We start from the raw sequence: 17,759 nt of genomic DNA, 5'->3' as shown, positions 1-17,759 counted from the left end.
GCACAGTTGGTGCAAAGGTTTTATAGAGGATTAACAATGAATCAACGTACCTTAGTCGAGTCAATACATAAGGGTCAGTTCATGAACCAGATTCCCAACCAAACATACGATTTTCTCATAGAGTTAAGTGAGAGTGCTCAAAATTGGAGTACTAACCAGGAAGAGTTTGATAGAGACGATCCAGTTAGGAAGATAGGCATGTATGAGATGAAGGCAGACCCTGATCTCAAAAATGTCATATGTAGTCTAGTGAGTGGGATGAATAATCTCACGAAGAAGTTTGATGCCTTTACCATCTCATTATCCAAACCTCACCTAGACCCTCGTACAATTTTGCAAGTGACTCTCGAACCAAGTTCTTTGTGCGTCATATGCGACGACAACGAACATTTGGTTGACTGTTGTCTTACCTTGCCTCAAATCAAAGCTGAACAAGCAAATGCGATTAATGGCTATAGTATTTTTAAGAAGCCAACTCCAAACTCTTTTAGCCAGACGTAACACCTAGATAATAGGTTTGTTCATAATTTTTCATATAGACATAACGAACCTATTCAAGCTAGTGGTCCGTCAGGTTACAATATGAGTTTTCCTAGGCAATCTGGTTCTTCCACAAACCAAGACATTGTTCCTCAAGTCCCTTATCAACCCCAACAATCTATTGATTGTAGAGCCATCATACCAGATCCCATGATCAATTACTAGCAGCCTGCCTAACAACAGTCGTCTTTAGAATCTATGATTGTCGAGTTGATGAGGTAGTAAAAACAGTTCATCCAAACTCAGCAGCAAACCCATCAAAATAAAACTCAGATTAATCAGGTCACTACGTAATCCATAGCTAAAATGGAAGTTTAGTTGGGACAGTTACCTCTCTCATTGAGTGGAAGAAAGAAAGGTCAATTTTCTAGTCAAACTATCCCTAACCCTAGAGGTAAACCTTTGATTCCAAATGGATCGAAAGGTCAATACGAAGTAGGAAGCCATTCTGGAGCTCCACAAGACTCAGTCCAGGCTATCCACATCTTGCGTTCGGGAAAGAAGGTGGACAATAAGGTCCAACCTATTGACACGGGAGAAAAAGTCCTAGAGAAGGAAACAAATTTGGAAAATCTTCCTATCATTTTGCAAATTCTAAGAGTTCTATTTCTCCATCGTCTTAGAGATTCTAAAAAATGTAAGCAGTTGAGGGTGTTTTAGAAGTCTTCCAAAATGTGCATATCAATATTCCATTCCAATATGCCATTAAGCAGATACCTTCTTATGCGAAATTCCTAAAGGATTTGACCACAGCTAAAAGGAAAACACTATTTACTCGGAAAGCCATCATGGCAGTCCAAGCTTCACCACTCATCCAACAAATGATTATATCAAAATTTGAGGATCCTGGATGTCCGACAATTTTCATTCATATTGAAAATCAAGTTATCGAAAAATGTCTCTTAGACTTAGGGGTCAGTGTGAACCTTTTACCATATTCGATTTATAAACAATTAGGTTTGGGAGTTTTGAAACCCACCGATATCACGTTGAGTCTAGTCGATAAGTCCATAAAAATTTCAAAGGGTATAGTTGAGGACGTGATATTTAAAGTTAAATATTTTTATTTTCCTGTTAAATTTGTTGTTTAGACACAAAGCCAGTCATCAATTCGAACAGTCCTATTTCTATCATCTTAGGACGTCCATTCTTAATCACGTCTGACGTAGTCGTTCATTGTAAAAACGAAATTATGACTTTAACATTTGGGGATATGAAAGTGAAACTGAACATCTTCCATAATTTCTAAGGAATTGATGTAGATGATGGCAAAGAAGAAATGAACATGATAGATATGCTAGTCAATCAAACGTATCAAGAGTTAGGGTACTCTGATCCCCTAACGAAATATTTGGCTCACTTTGAGTTTGATTTGGACGTAGAAGAGTGTATAAGCGAAGTTAATGCTTTGCTTGAATCTGTTCCACTCTTAGATTATGTGTTATGGCACGCAAAAGTTGAAAGTCTTCTTGTGCTCACATCCAATCTTGTTCCTTTCCATGTCGAGCCTCAAAAATTAGAACTCAAGTCGCTTCCAGAAACCTTGAGATATGCATTTTTTGGCAAGAATCAAACCTTGCCCGTGATCATTTTCTTTCACCTCAATGATATTCAAGAGGGAAAGTTTTCAGGAGTATTAAGAGAACATGAAGAAGTAATTGGTTGGAGCATAGCTGACATAAAGGGAATTTATCTATCTGCGGTAATGCACCACATTCGTTTAGAGGATTTTGCTAAACCTTCTTTAGAACCTTAGAGACGATTAAATCATGTCATGAAAGACGTGGTTCGGATTGAAGTGATAAAATTGCTAGATGCGGGTATTATCTATCCTATCTCTAATAGTCGTTGGGTGAGGCCTATACAAGTAGTTTCTAAGAAGTCCGGTATTACTGTGGTAGTGAACCAAGATAATGAATTAATCCCCACTCGAGTCCATAATGGATGGAGAGTGTATATTGACTATAGGAAACTGAACTCGATGAGTCCTAAGGATCATTTCCCCTTACCATTCATTGATCAAATGTTAGAACGTCTAGCAGGACATTCTTACTATTGCTTCTTAGATGGTTATTCCGGGTACAAACAGATACCCGTTGCTCCAATCGATCAAGAGAAAACAACTTTCACCTGTCCTTTTGGAACTTTTGCGTATCCTCGCATGCCTTTTGGATTGTGGAATGCACCCGCTACTTTTCAACGGTGCATGATGAGTATATATTATTACATGCTAGAAAAATATCTCGAAGTGTTCATGGACGATTTTTTAGTTTTCGGACCAAGTTTGAGAAATGTCTCCATCACTTGACTTTGGTTCTTATACGTTGCAAAGAGGTCAATCTAGTCTTCAATTGGGAAAATTTTCATTTCATGGTAACATCGGGGATTGTGTTAAGGTACATTGTTTCGACTAAAGGGATTGAGGTAGATAAGGCAAAGGTAGGTCTAATCGAAAAATTACATTCTTCTAAAACGGTTAAAGAAATTAGGTCATTCCTAGGCCATGCGGGTTTCTATGGTAGATTCATTAAAGATTTCGAGAAAATCTCGAAGCCTTTATGTGAGCTATTAGGAAAGGATGTTCCTTTCGACTTTTTAGAGGCATGTCTCTCTACGTTCAACAAGCTCAAGTCTGACTTAACCTAGACACCCATTATTCAACTTCCAAACTGGAGCATTACACTCAAAGTTATGTGCGACGCTTCGGATTATGCAATAGGTTCTGTTTTGGGTTAGCGAATCGAAAAACAACCTCATTTTATCCAATATGCTAGTAAAATCCTTAACGATGCTCAATTTAACTACTCTACAATAAAGAAGGAAATGTTAGCAGTGGTCTATGCCATTGAAAAATTCTGTCCCTACCTCATAAGATCTAAAGTCGTGATCTACACAGCTCACGTAGCATTGAAGTACCTTCTATCAAAGAAAGATGCTAAAGCAAGGTTAATCTGTTGGATTCTTCTTCTACAAGAGTTTGATCTCGAGATTCGAGATAAAAAATGAGCAGAAAATGTCATAGCTGATCACTTGTCTAGGATAGTTAACAAGTCATCTGAGGAGTCCTTACCCATCTCTAAATCTTTTCCCGATGAGCAACTTATGCAAATCTCTCAAGCCAACGTTCCATGATATACGGACATTGTCAACTACCTAATTACAGGTCAATTTCCAATCGAAATGACAAGCCAAGAGAAACTCCATCTTTTGTTGAAAACAAAATGGTATTTCTAAGATTAGCCATACTTATTTAAGTATTGTCCTGATCAAATCATTAGATGTTGTATTCCAACTTGTGAGCAAGTCAATATCCTAGAATTTTATCATAATCATGCTTGCGAAGGGCACTTCAGTGGTAAGAAGACCGTCATGAAAATTACAATGCGATTTTTTCTGGCCTAGTATTTTTCGTGATGCCCACGAGTTTAGCAAATCTTGTGATAGATGTCAGAGATTAGGAAAAATCTCTAAGAGAAATGAAATGCCTCAAAATCCTATCCTGATTATAGAAATTTTTGACGTGTGGGTATGGACTTCATGGGACCCTTTCCTATCTCCCAAGGTTACCAATACATCATAGTTGCCGTTGATTATGTGTCAAAATGGGTCAAAGCTGTGACAAGTAGAACTAATGATCACAAGGTAGTGATAAAATTTATCAAGGAGACGATTTTTTCAAGATTCAGTACTCCGCGAACTATCATAAGTGATGGTAGCTCACATTTTTGCAACAAGATCTTTCCTACATTGATAAAGAAATACCTCATAACGCATACGGTTTCCATACCTTACCACCCACAAACAAGTGGGCAAGTGGAGATTTCTAACATGGAAATAAAGACTATCTTAGAAAAAATAGTCAATCCTTCAAGGAAAGATTATTCTTTGAGATTGAGTGATTCACTCTAGGCCTATAGGACTGCATTCAAGACACCCATAGGGATGTCTCCCTACCAGTTAGTTTTTGGCAAGACTTGCCATCTCCCTGTAGAATTAGAACATCTTGCATATTGGGCGATCAAACGCCTCAATTTTGATAAATTTGGGGAGAAGTAAAAGTTACAATTAGACGAGTTAGAAGAGATTATAAATGACTCGTATGATTGTGCTAAAAGGTATAAAGAGCGTACCAAATTCTTTCACGTTACTCACATTCTTAGGAGGAATTTCATTCCTAATCAAAGAGTTTTGTTGTATGATAACAGACTCCACCTTTTTCCAGAAAAACTTAAGTCTCGATGGACTAGCCCATATATTATCCAAACAGTCTACCCCCATGATGCTGTTGAAGTCGTTATTCCTAAAGACGGATCCACTTTCAAAGTGAATGGCCAACGTCTCAAACCTTTTCTCGAGTATGTTTCGTAGGAGGAAGTGACCCCGTCTATCAAAATTAACTATGTTTTCATCCAACTAAAGACGTTAAACTTAGCGTTTATGGGAGGCAAGCCATGCACTTCAAGGGACATTGTGTTAAATATCAACAGGACTGTAGGGTCTTTCTCAAGTGATATGTAACCCACTTTATTTCATTTTGTCAATTTTAATTTTACCTTTGCATGTATATATTGAAATATTGAGGACAATATAATGTTTAAATTTGGGGTGTATGGGTCGGATTTCTACTTATTATTTTCTTTTTTCAATTTTTTTTTTTGTGGTTTGAAACTTTTTTGTATTTTGCTCAAAATCTTAACTTGTATTTTTAAGCAATTAATTAAAAATATTTAATCAGTCTTTCATTTGAAGCTATGATCTGGAGTCCCCATTTGTGTTTTTCTTAGGCAAAAATTAGAGTAATGCTATCTTTTGGTTTATAGTCACTTTTAATAAGATTACCAAAAGTCTAAATTGTATTAAGAGAGCTTGTTACCTTCTTTCTATCTAGAGTTTAAGGAAAAACTAGGTTTGATGAACTTTCACGTCCTTATTCAATTGGTTGGCTAATTAGAAAAAAAATAGATCTTGGTTGTATACACCTTGTACAGCAACCATTGAATTAGATTAGGTACCTTGAAAATGATTGCCTACTTTTCTTAAAAAAAGTGTGAAGAAGTAATAGCAAAAAAGATACCTTTCAAAAAAAATCAAAGATCCAAAAGTTTATGTAGGGTGAAAGCCATTAAGTGTAAAAATGTGAGTATACTGGAATATCACAGATAAAGTCCCTTAAAGGTATTAAAGTGAATACCCACATTTCTCACTACCCAAGACATGATGCTAAGTTTAGAATTAAACCCTAACTTACTCCAGCTATTCTTGAGTAGTTAGAAGGTTTAAACTCATTCTAGGAAATCGAATCTCTAAAATTTCTAATTTTGAACCACTATCGCTTAAAGGTCAATTTAAGTCTAAATTTTATTGTAAAGAAATAAGGGTTGGGAATTTATACCAAGCAGTACTTCCAATTAATTGACAAAACCAAAAATAAACTTTTCAATATAAGTTTTGATTTTGACTATTTTTACTTCAAAATTATTTTCTGCAAATTCTCACAAGTCAAATTCGTCCATTAAGGATAACCTAGCGGTTCAAGGGCTTGCTGCATTCGTTAAATGCAATCGAGGTGCTTGCCAAAGTGGCAGTTTTATTTTTTAACAACTAGAAAAAGGTAAGTTTGGGGGTGTGATGAGTGTCTTAAAATACTCAATTATACGTACATTTTCTAGACATGTATCTTGATTTTTGTTTTTATTTCTCCGTATTAAGGTAATAATCATGATAAGCCTCAAAGCACCATATTACATGTTAATTAGGATTAATTATATATAAATAAATTCATTTACTAGATAAATCTAATTACGTGTGTTTCTTGTGTAGAAAATCAATAATTTGGAATCAAAATCTCAAGGCAAAAACATTTGGGTCCACTCTGGAATGCCTAATCCTTAACTCATATTCTCCTCTTTTCTCTTTTTGTGTAAAGAAAAGTGGATGCTGCTTTTAGACTCTTCTACACACATTTTTCTCTATAAATAGAGTCTCAATCTCTAGAGAAAGAGTCCCTCTAGGTTCTCTTATCCAAAATTTCTTTAATCTAAGGCTCTTAGCCTATTCTCTTATTTTTCGTATTTTTATCTTCTAGTTATTTTCTTTTTGGTTAAATACTCTTGTAAGAAGTAGAAGAAGAAGATTTTGTAAGTTTCTCCATGAAATAAAGAAAAGTTCTTTCATTTCTCATCTTCCCTATCTTACAATGACATTAGGCTAAGTTCCCCTCTATTGGAGAGTGGAAAAGTCTAGGTCAAGTTCTTGTGTTGTTTTTAGTTTTATGTCTTTCTTTTATTTAAAATGCTTATGAGTTCTCTTTAAGATTTCTTACTTTTTTTATTCTTAATATAGATACTTTATGCTTAAATTGGATCAAGATAAAGTATACTTAAACTAGATAATTGGTAGTAGAAAATTTTCAAAAAATTCTACTTTGTTTATGTACCCTCATTTGATTTAATTTGTAAAACTTTCCGATTTAATGAGCTAACACCAAGTCCTTACGATTGAGTTATAAAAAGACTAGAGATTAGAAATTGCTCATCAACATGATCTAGGTAGATCTACATCCAACGGTGCTTTAATTTCATAAGTTTACTTGTTTTTAACATCATTTACTATAGTTTATTTTCTAGCAATTTTACATCTTCTTATAAGTTCAAAAATACAAAGAAAAATAGTTTTAATTCCTTTTAGTTTATTTGAATTTTATCCTCTTAGCTTAATTCTATTTCTCATTTCTCTTGGATTCGATCCTCTACTTGTCCCACAAGTAAGGTAAAAGTAAGATTAATATTAACTCCGGTAAGAAGAACAATGACAGTCTCCTTAGAATTTTGGAGTCGCTACCGGGGAAAGGTAAAGGTAATAGTGGTAAGTTTTGATTTAAAATTCATTTATTTCATTTTTATTTTATTTTATTATTTTCTTTCGATTTCTTTTTATAAGTTCAACTGTTCTTGAGGTTTTAAGAGAGAAAATAAGAAAAAACATTGAAAAAAAAAGTCCTTCCCTTTTGTTTTTTCACCATAGACAACAAAATTTAAACTAACTGTAATTTTCTGCTCCGATCTCCAATTAACTATTATAGTATATCAATTTGGGATAGAATGAAATTTTCTATAAAATGTGACAAAGTCAGCAAGATTTTAGTAAATTATTTTTGAGTCCGTTTACTATCATTTCTACTAACATTTCTATTTTACTCCTTGTAAGTGAATATTTTTTATCTTCTTTTCTTTCAATTTCTTTTAATGTTTAATTAGGTTTATTTTTCTGTTTTAAAAACTCTTGTATAGATTCTTCATAATTTTTTTTAATTATCTAAGTAGACTTGGATTGTAATTGACTAAGGAAGAACGACGGGTAGACGACACCATCACGGCTTCATAGGTTCGCACACCAAATTTGGAGTTGGTGGCCTAAGTCGACTCAAACCGTCTTCACCCCGTCTAGCACGGGAGGTAATTTTGAAACACCCACGCCTATCTTTGCAAGTGACATACTCCTTGCCTTTGTGTATTATTTTTCCAATTTACACACACTTGGAATAGTTAATTAACTATAAAGTGCACCCTCTCCTAGGGATGGCATGATACGATATGGATTGGAAGTCATTACCAATTTCTTGCTCTAATTAGAATAATCAACTCATTAGTCATCCAATCAAATTAAATAAAATCAATTATACTTGACTATAGGGCCCACAAGCTCAATAGGAGAAATTTCACTTCAAGTTGTGCCAATTGCGCTTCTTGGTCATCTTTTGTATCTAGTAAGATCTTGCCCTTTGAGGGGATAAACTCATTCTATTCAAGAGAAGAAGGTAATTTAAGAGTGTCAATGCTTATGTATTATGTACCACCACTTATTTGGAGATCTGAATGTTTGAAAATTGACTTCATAGAATCGAGTTGGAAGGCTAGTTGCGCTATTTCTACTCAGTTAAGAGTTGTCTAGCTTTAGGCAACCCATCTAGGTCCAGTCTTTTCTTTTCGTAATTGTTTGATCGATTGTGTAATTTGCATGCTTGTTAGACGATCACAAAACAATGTGTTAGAACCATTTGATCCTGAGATCAAATGTACCATTAGTAGGATACGTAAGACACCATCAGTAGTTATGATGGATGATCGAGAGAGAATTCTCAATGAGCACTTCGCTCTAGCTTCCGCATCTCCTCCTACATGCATTGTGTTACCATTGAAGAATGTACCTCAGTTTGAAATTAGGGCTGCCACCATCAATATGCTCCCTAAGTTCCACAATTTAGAGCGTGAATAACCTTACACCCATCTTAATCGATTGTTGACTATATGTCAAACTTTTAGAAATTAGAATCTAGATGAGGAGAGTGTCAAGCTTATTCTGTTCCCGTTATCCCTGGAAGACCACGCAGCTACGTGGTTGAACTCCCTAACACCCAATTCCATATCTACCTGGGATGTTCTATCTAAGAAATTTATGGTCAAATTCTACCCCGTGGCCAAAACTGAGAAAATGAATTACTCCATTAGAAATTTTAGAGTCTGTCTTGATGATAAATTTTTTCAAACTTGGGAAAAATTCAAGGATTTATTGGTCAAGTGCCCACACCATGGCATTGACAAAGCACAATTGGTGCAAAATATTTATAGAGGATTAATAATGAATCAACGTACCTTAGTCGAGTCAATGCATAAGGGTAAGTTCATGAATCAGATTCTCAACCAAGCGTATGATTTCCTCATAGAGTTAGCTGAGAGTGCTCAAAATTGGAACACTAACCAGGAAGAGTTTGATAGAGACGATCCAATTAGGAAGATAGGCATGTATAAGATTAAGGCAGACCCTGATCTCAAAAATCTCATGTCTAGTCTAGTGTGTGGGATGAACAATCTCACGAAGAAATTAGATGCTTTTACCATCTCAGCATCCAAACCTCACCTAGACCCTCGTACAATTTCCTAAGTAACTGTCGAACCGAGTTCTTTGTGCGTCATATGCGATGGCAACAACTATTTGGTCAAGTGCTAACGTACTTTGTCTCAAATCAAAGCTGAACAAGCAAATGCGATTAATGGCTATAATGCTTTTAGGAAGCCAACTCCAAACTCTTTTAGCCAAACGTAACACCCAGATAATAGGTTTCATCCTAATTTCTCATACAGACAGAACGAATCTATTCAATCTAGTGGTCCGTCAGGTTACAGTAAGAGTTTTCCTAGGCAATCTGGTTCTACCACAAACCAAGCCATTGTTCCTCAAGTCCTTTATCAATCCCAACAATCTAAAGATTGCAGAGCCATCATACCAGATCCCATGATCAATTACCAGTAGCCTGCCCAATGACCGTCACCCTTAGAATCTATGATTGTTGAGTTCATAAGGCAGCAACAGCAGTTCATCCAAACTCAACAGCAAACCCATCAAAATCAAACTCAAATTAACCAGGTCACTACACAATCCATAGCTAAAATGGAAGTTTAGTTGGGGCAGTTAACTTTCTCATTGAATGGGAGAGAGAAATGTCAATTTTCTATTCAGACTATCCCTAACCCTAGAGGTCAACCTTTGATTCCAAACGGATCGATAGGTTAATACAAAGTAGGAAGCCATTCTGGAACTAAACAAGACTCAGTCTAGGCTATCCACACCTTGCGTTTGAGAAAAAAGGTGGACAACAAGGTCTAACCTATTGACACGGGAGAAAAAGTCTTAGAGAAGGACAAAGTTCATAAAGAAGTCATAAAGTCTTCAACAAAGAAGGATAAAGATTTGGAAAATCCTCCTATCATTTTGCTAATTCCAAAAGCTCCATTTCCACGTCGTCTTAGAGATTCTAAAAAATACAAGCAATTTGAGGGTATCTTAAAAGTCTTCCAAAATGTGCATATCAATATTCCACTCATAGATGCTATTAACTAGATACCTTCTTATTCAAAATTCCTAAAGGATTTCACCACAGTTAAAAGGAAAACACCATTTACTCGGGAGGCCATCATAGTAGCCCAAGCTTCGTCGCTCATCCAACAAACAATTACACCAAAATTTGAGGATCCTGGATGTTCGACAATTTCCATTCATATTGGAAATAAAGTGGTCGAAAAATGACTCTTACACTCAGGGGTCAATGTGAATCTTTTACCATATTCAATTTATAAATAATTAGGTTTGGGACTTTTGAAACCTACCGATATCACGTTGAGTCTAGTCGGTAGGTCCATAAAAATTTCAAAGGGTATAGTTGAGGACATGATAGTTAAAGTCAAATTTTTTTATTTTCTAGTTGACTTTGTTGTCTTAGACACTAACTAGTTATCAATTCGAACAGTCATATTCCTATCATCTTAAGACATCCATTCTTAGTCACGTCTGACGTAGTCATTTGTTGTAGAAACGGGATTATAACTTTAACATTTGAGGATATGAAAGTGAAACTGAACGTCTTCCACAATTTCCAAGGAATTGATGTAGATGATGGCATATAGGAAGTGAACATGATAGATACGCTAGTCAATCAAACGTATCAAGAGTTAGGGTATTCTAATCCCCTAACGAAATATTTGACTCATTTTGGCCTTGATTTGGACATAGAAGAGTGTATAAATAAAGTTAATGCTTTGCTTGAATCTGTTCTACTCTTAGATTCTGTGTTATGGCACGTAATAGCTGAAAGTCTTCCTGTACGCAGATCCAAGCTTGTTCCTTCCCATGTCAAGCCTCCAAAATTAGAACTCAGGTCGCTTACAGAAACCTTGAGATTGCATTTTTTGGCAAGAATCAAACCTTGCCCGTGATCATTTCTTCTCACTTCAATGAAGTTCAAGAGGGAAAGTTTTCAGGAGTATTAAGAGAACATCAAGAAGCAATTGGTTGGAGCATAGCTGACATCAAGGGAATTAGTCCATTTGTGGTAATGTACTACATTCGTTTAGAGGATTTTGCTAAATCTTTTTTAGAACCTTAGAGACGATTAAATCCTGTCATGAAAGACGTGGTTCGGATGGAAGTGATAAAATTGCTAGATGCGGGTATTATCTATCCTATCTCTAACAGTCGTTGGGTGAGTCCTATACAAGTAGTTCCTAAGAAATTTGGTATTACTGTGGTAGTGAACCAAGACAATGAATTAATCCCTACTCAAGTCCAAAATGGATGGAGAGTGTATATTGACTATAGGAAACTGAACTCGATGACTCCTAAGGATCATTTCCCCTTACCTTTAATTGATCAAATGCTAGAACGTCTAGTAGGACATTCTTACTATTACTTCTTAGATGTTTATTCCGGGTACAAGTAGATACCCGTTGCTCCAATCGATCAAGAAAAAATAACTTTCACTTGCCCTTTCGAAACTTTTGCGTATCGTCGCATACCTTTTGGATTGTGCAATGCACCCGTTACTTTTCAACGGTGCATGATGAGTATATTTTATGACATGCTAGAAAGATATCTCGAAGTGTTCATGAACGATTTTTTAGTTTTCGGACCAAGTTTGAGGAATGTCTCCATCACTTGATTTTGGTTCTTGTATGTTGCAAAGAGGTCAATCTAATCCTTAATTGGTAAAAATGTCATTTCATGGTAACATCGGGGATTGTGCTAGGGCACATTATTTCTGCTTGGGGGATTGAGGTAGATAAGGCAAAGGTAGGTCTAATCGAAAAATTACCACCTCCTAAAACGGTCAAAGAAATTATGTCATTCCTAGGCCATACGGGTTTTTATCGTAGATTCATTAAAGATTTCGAAAAAATCTCGAAGCCTTTATGTGAGCTATTGGGAAAGGATGTTCGTTTCGAATTTTCATAGTCATGTCTCTCTACATTCAATAAGCTCAAGTTCGAGTTAACCTCGACACCCATTATTCAACCTCCAAACTGGAGCATTTAATTCGAAGTTATGTGCAATGTTTCAGATTATGCAATAGGCTCTATTTTGGGTCAGCGAATCGAAAAACAACTTCATGTTATCCAATATGGTAGTAAAACTCTTAACAACACCTAGCTTAACTACTCTACAACAAAGAAGGAAATGCTAGCAATGGTCTATACCATTGAAAAATTTTACCCCTACCTCATAGGATCTAAAGTCGTGATCTACACAGACCATGCAACATTGAAGTACCTTCTATCAAATAAAGTTGCTAAAACAAGGTTAATCCGTTGGATTCTTCTTCTACAAGAGTTTGATCTCTAGATCCGAGATGACTAACCAAGAGAAACTTCGTCTTCTGTTAAAAATCAAATGCTTTTTCTGGGATGAGCCATACTTATTTAAGTATTGTCCCGATAAAATCATTAGACGTTGTATTCCAACTTGTGAGCAACTCAATGTCTTAGAGTTTTACCATAATCATGGATGTGGAGGGCACTTCAGTGGTAAGAAGACAGTCATGAAAATCTTAAATGCATTTTTTTCTAGCCTAGTATTTTTCGGGATGGCCACTAGTTTAACAAATCTTGTGATAGATGTCAGAGATTAGGAAATATCTCTAAGAGAAATGAAATACCTCAAAATCTTATCCTAATCATCGAAATTTTTGACATGTGGTGTATAGACTTCATGGGACTCTTTCCTATCTCCCAAGGTTACTAGTACATCCTAGTTGCCATTGACTATGTGTCAAAATGGGTCGAAGCTGTGGCCAGTAGAATTAATGATCACAAGATTATGATAAAATTCATCAAGAAGACGATTTTTTTAAGATTCGGTACTCCGTGAACTATCATAAGTGATGGTAGCTCACATTTTTGCAACAAGATCTTTGCTGCGTTGATAAAGAAATATCTCATAACGCATAAGGTTGCCACACCTTACCACCCACAAACAAGTGGGCAAGTGGAGATTTCTAACATGGAAATAAAGACTATCTTAGAAAAAATAGTCAATCCTTCAAGGAAAGATTGGTCTTTGAGATTGAGTGATTCACTCTGGACCTATAGGACTGCATTCAAGACACCCATAGGGATGTCTCCCTACTGGTTAGTTTTTGGCAAGGCTTGCCATCTCCCTGTAGAACTAAAACATCTTGCATATGGAGCGATCAAGCGCCTCAACTTTGATTTTGATAAAGCTGGTGAGAAGCGAAAGTTACCACTAGACGAGTTAGAAGAGATTAGAAATGACTCGTATGATAGTGTCAAAAGGTACAAAGAGCGTACTAAATTCTTTCACGATAGTCACATTCTTATGAGGAATTTCATTCCTAATCAAAGAGTTTTGTTGTATGATAGCAGACTCCTCTTTTTTTTAGGAAAACTTAAGTCTCGATGGACTGGCCCATATATTATCCAAACAGTCTACCCCTATGGTACTGTTGAAGTTGTTAATCCAAAAGACAGATCCACTTTCAAAGTGAATGACCAACGTCTTAAACCTTTTCTCGAGTATGTTCCGCAGAAGGAAGTTCTTTCCTCGATGACCCCGTTTATCAAAATTAATTATGTTTTCATCCAGTTAAAGATGCTAAACTTAGCTCTTATGGGAGGCGACCCATGTACTTTAAGGGACATTGTGTTAAATATCAACAGGACTGTAGGGTATTTCTCAAGTGCTATCTAACCCACTTTAGGGTATGTTTGATTGCACATGGAAAATAGGGTGGAAAATCAATTTCCATGGAAAATGACATTTTTCAAGTGTTTGATTGCATATGGAAATGAAAATTCATTTTCCACCCTATTCAAAAAGTCCACTAAATCATAGATTTCACTTTCCTACCCATATGGGTGGGAAAATGAAATCCACCCATATTTTCCATCCTCAATTCTTCCCTACCACCACCACCACCACCATTACACTAACCTCGCCGTCGTCGTCATCGTCGTCGTCACCATCGCCGTTGCCGTCGGCTCCGTCTCCGATCACCTTCTCTCTCTCTCTTCTTGTTTTTCTTCTTCTTCATCCCTCACCTCTTCCGTCACCATCACCACGTTCTCCCCCCCATCTTCCTCACTTACCTCTGTCGTCACCATTGTCACCGTCGCCACCGTCGTCGTCGCTGTCGTTGTCCCTGTCACCACCGTCGTAGTCGTCACCACCATCATTGTCGCTATCGTCGTCGTCGCCACCGTCTCCACATCCTCCCCCCTCCTTTTTCCTCGTCATCTTCTTCTTCCTCTCCCTCTCCTCTCATCTTCTTCCTTCTTCTCCTCTTCTTCTTTTTTCTCATATTTTTTCATGATTTTATCCAAGTGAAATCAAACAATGGAATTTGATTTTCCAACCCTACCTATTTTCCACAACTAATTTTTCATCGATTTTAAATTCCATAGAAAGTGACTTTCCATGCAATCAAACATACCCTTATTTTATTTTATCAATTTCAATTTTACCTTTGCATGTATATATTGAAATATTGAGGAAAATATAATATTTAAGTTTGGGGGTGTATGGGTCGGATTTCCACTTATTATTTTCTTCTTTCAAAAAAAAAAAAATTGATTGGGAATTTTATTGTATTTTGGTCAAAATCTTAGCTTGTATCTTTCAGCACTTAGTTATAAATATTTAATCAGTCTTTCATTGGAAGCTATGATCTGAGTCCCCATCTGTGTTTCTTTTAGGCAAAAATTAGAGTAAAGTTATCTTTTGGTTTATAGTCACTTTTAATAAGGTTACCAAGAGTCTAGATTGTATTAAGAGAGCTTGTTACCTTCTTTCTACCTAGAGTTTAAGGAAAAACTAGGTTTGATGAACTTTGACTTCCTTGTTCAATTGGTTGGCTGATTAGAAGAAAAATAGAACGGGGTTGTATACATCTTGTACAATAACCATTGAATTAGACTGGGTACCTTGAAAAGGGCTGCCTACTTTTCTTACAAAAAGAGTGAAGAAGTAATAAAAAAAAGAGACCTTTCAAAAAAAAATCAAACATTCAAAAGTTTATGTAAAGTTTTAGGTGACAACTATCAAGTGTAAAAATGTGAGTATACTGGAATATCACAGATAAAGCCTTTTAGAGGTATTAAAGTGAATATTCACACTTCTCACTACGTCAGACAGGATGCTAAGTTTAGAATTAAACCCTAAGTTACTCCAACTATTCTTGAGTAGTTAAAAGGTTGAAACTCATTCTAAGAAATCGAATATCTTAAATTTCTAATTTTGAACCACTATCGCTTAAAGGTCAATTTAAGTCTAAATTTTGTTGTAGAGAAATAAGAGTTGGGACTTTATACCAAGCAGTACTTCCAATTAATTGACAAAATAAAAAATAAACTTGTTCTTTTCAATATAAGTTTTGATTTTGACTATTTTTACTTCAAAATTATTTTTAATTTTGTGGGTTATTTTCTGTAAACCCTCACAAGTCAAACTCGTACATTAGGGATAACCTAGCAGTTCAAGGACTTATTACATTTGCTAAATGCAGTCGAGGTGCCTGCGAAAGTGGCAGTTTTATTTTTTAGGGACTAGAAAATGGTAAGTTTGAGGATGTGATGAATGTCTCGAAACACTCAATTATACGTATATTTTCCAGACATTTATCTTGATTTTTGTCCTTATTTCTTCATATTAAGGTAATAATCATGATAAGCCTCAAATCACCATGTTGCATGTTAATTAGGCTTAATTATATATAAATAAATTCATTTACTAGATAAATTTAATTACGTGTGTTTCTTGTGCAGAAAATCAACAATTTGGAATCAAAACCTTAAAGCAAAAGTATTTGGGCCCACTTTGGAATGCCCTAATCCTTAACTCATATTCTCCTCTTTTCACTTTTTGTGTAAAGAAAAGTGGATGCTACTTTTAGAGTGTTCTACACACATTTTTCTCTATAAATAGAGCCTAAATCTCTAGAGAAAGGGTCCCTCTTGGTTCTCTTATCCAAGACTCCTTTAATCTAAGGCTCTTAGCCTATTATCTTATTTTTTGTATTTTTATCTTCTAGTTATTTTCTTTTTGGCTAAATATTCTTGTAAGAAGTAGAAGAAGAAGATTTTGTAAGTTTCTCCATGAAATAAAGAAAAGTTCTTTCATCTCTCATCTTCCCTATCTTGCAATGACATTAGACTAAGTTCCCCTTTATTGGAGAGTGGAAAAGCCTAGAGCAAGTTCTTGTGTTGTTTCTAGTTTTATGCCTTTCTTTTATTTAAAAGGCTTATGAGTTCTCTTTAAGATTTCTTACTTCTTTTGTTCTTAATATAGATACTTTATGCTTAGATTGGATCAATATAAAGTATACTTAAACTAGATAATTGGTAGTAGGAAATTTTCAAAGAATTCTACTTTGTTTATATACCCTCATTTGATTTAATTTGTAAAACTTTCCGATCTAATGAGCTAACACCAAGTCCTTACAATTGAGTTTTAAAAAGACTAGAGATTAGGAATTGCTCATCAACATGTTCTAGGTAGATCCACCTCTAATAGTACTTTAATTTCATAAGTTTACTTGCATTTAACATCATTTACTTTAGTTCATTTTCTAGTAATTTTACATCTTCTTATAAGTTCAAAAATACAAAGAAAAATAGTTTTAATTTCTTTTAGTTAATTTAAATTTTATCCTCTTACCTTAACTCTATTCCTCCTTTCTCTTGAGTTCGATCCTGTATTTGCCCCATAAATAAGGTAAAAGTAAAATTAATATTAACTCCGGTGAGAAGAACAACGACAGTCTCATCAATGGGCAAAAATCAGGATTATTTCTCTTTGGTAAGTTGTTTTGGAATTTGGTGATGGCTCTCCATTTCTTGAACTTGCACATGCACCAGAAGATTCATCACTACCACGTTGACGTGAGAAAGCTTTGAGAGACAGATTGAAAATAGAAAATCTGTGGGACCGATACAATTTGTGGTTGTGGGTGCCATTGGATCCTTGTCATGTTAATCTTTGGTTCTTTAGGTGGGACATCATCATCACTTGAGACAATAATAACACCAACAAAGTCACAATCCTCGTACAATGGGCTTTTTGTTATTAACGCTTTAAACAACTCACCAGGCATTTTATTTTTTCAGGAAACTGACCTGACCATGATTCACCAATACTCAACCTGTCCATGATTTTCTCAACAGAAGCAGAGTTATGTTCCTCAATAAATAGATCTCCCAAGTCATCGTCTATATATTTCATGGTGCTTCCAAACATAGAGAGATTCGGCTAAATGGTTCCAGAAAATGATCCTTCCATCAGAAGCTTTGGGTTTATTTCCTTCTTCCTATAACTCTCCTTGCAGTCATTTATGTCTGACTTTCGTCGAACTTGTTCTCACCTTGTCGAGGAGGATT

General features: G+C 35.6%; 1 pseudogene; it reads right to left on the bottom strand.

Moving 5' to 3' along the window:
• Window positions 1-9,019: 9,019 nt before the first annotated feature.
• On the bottom strand, window positions 9,020-9,134 carry LOC147394246 (small nucleolar RNA R71; annotated as a pseudogene).
• Window positions 9,135-17,759: the final 8,625 nt, after the last annotated feature.

Source organism: Akebia trifoliata, chromosome 9 (genome assembly GCF_017979445.1).
Source record: "Akebia trifoliata isolate Shusen 1 chromosome 9, ASM1797944v1, whole genome shotgun sequence".
Classification (NCBI taxonomy): domain Eukaryota; kingdom Viridiplantae; phylum Streptophyta; class Magnoliopsida; order Ranunculales; family Lardizabalaceae; genus Akebia; species Akebia trifoliata.
This window is presented reverse-complemented; position numbering and strand designations above follow the sequence as displayed.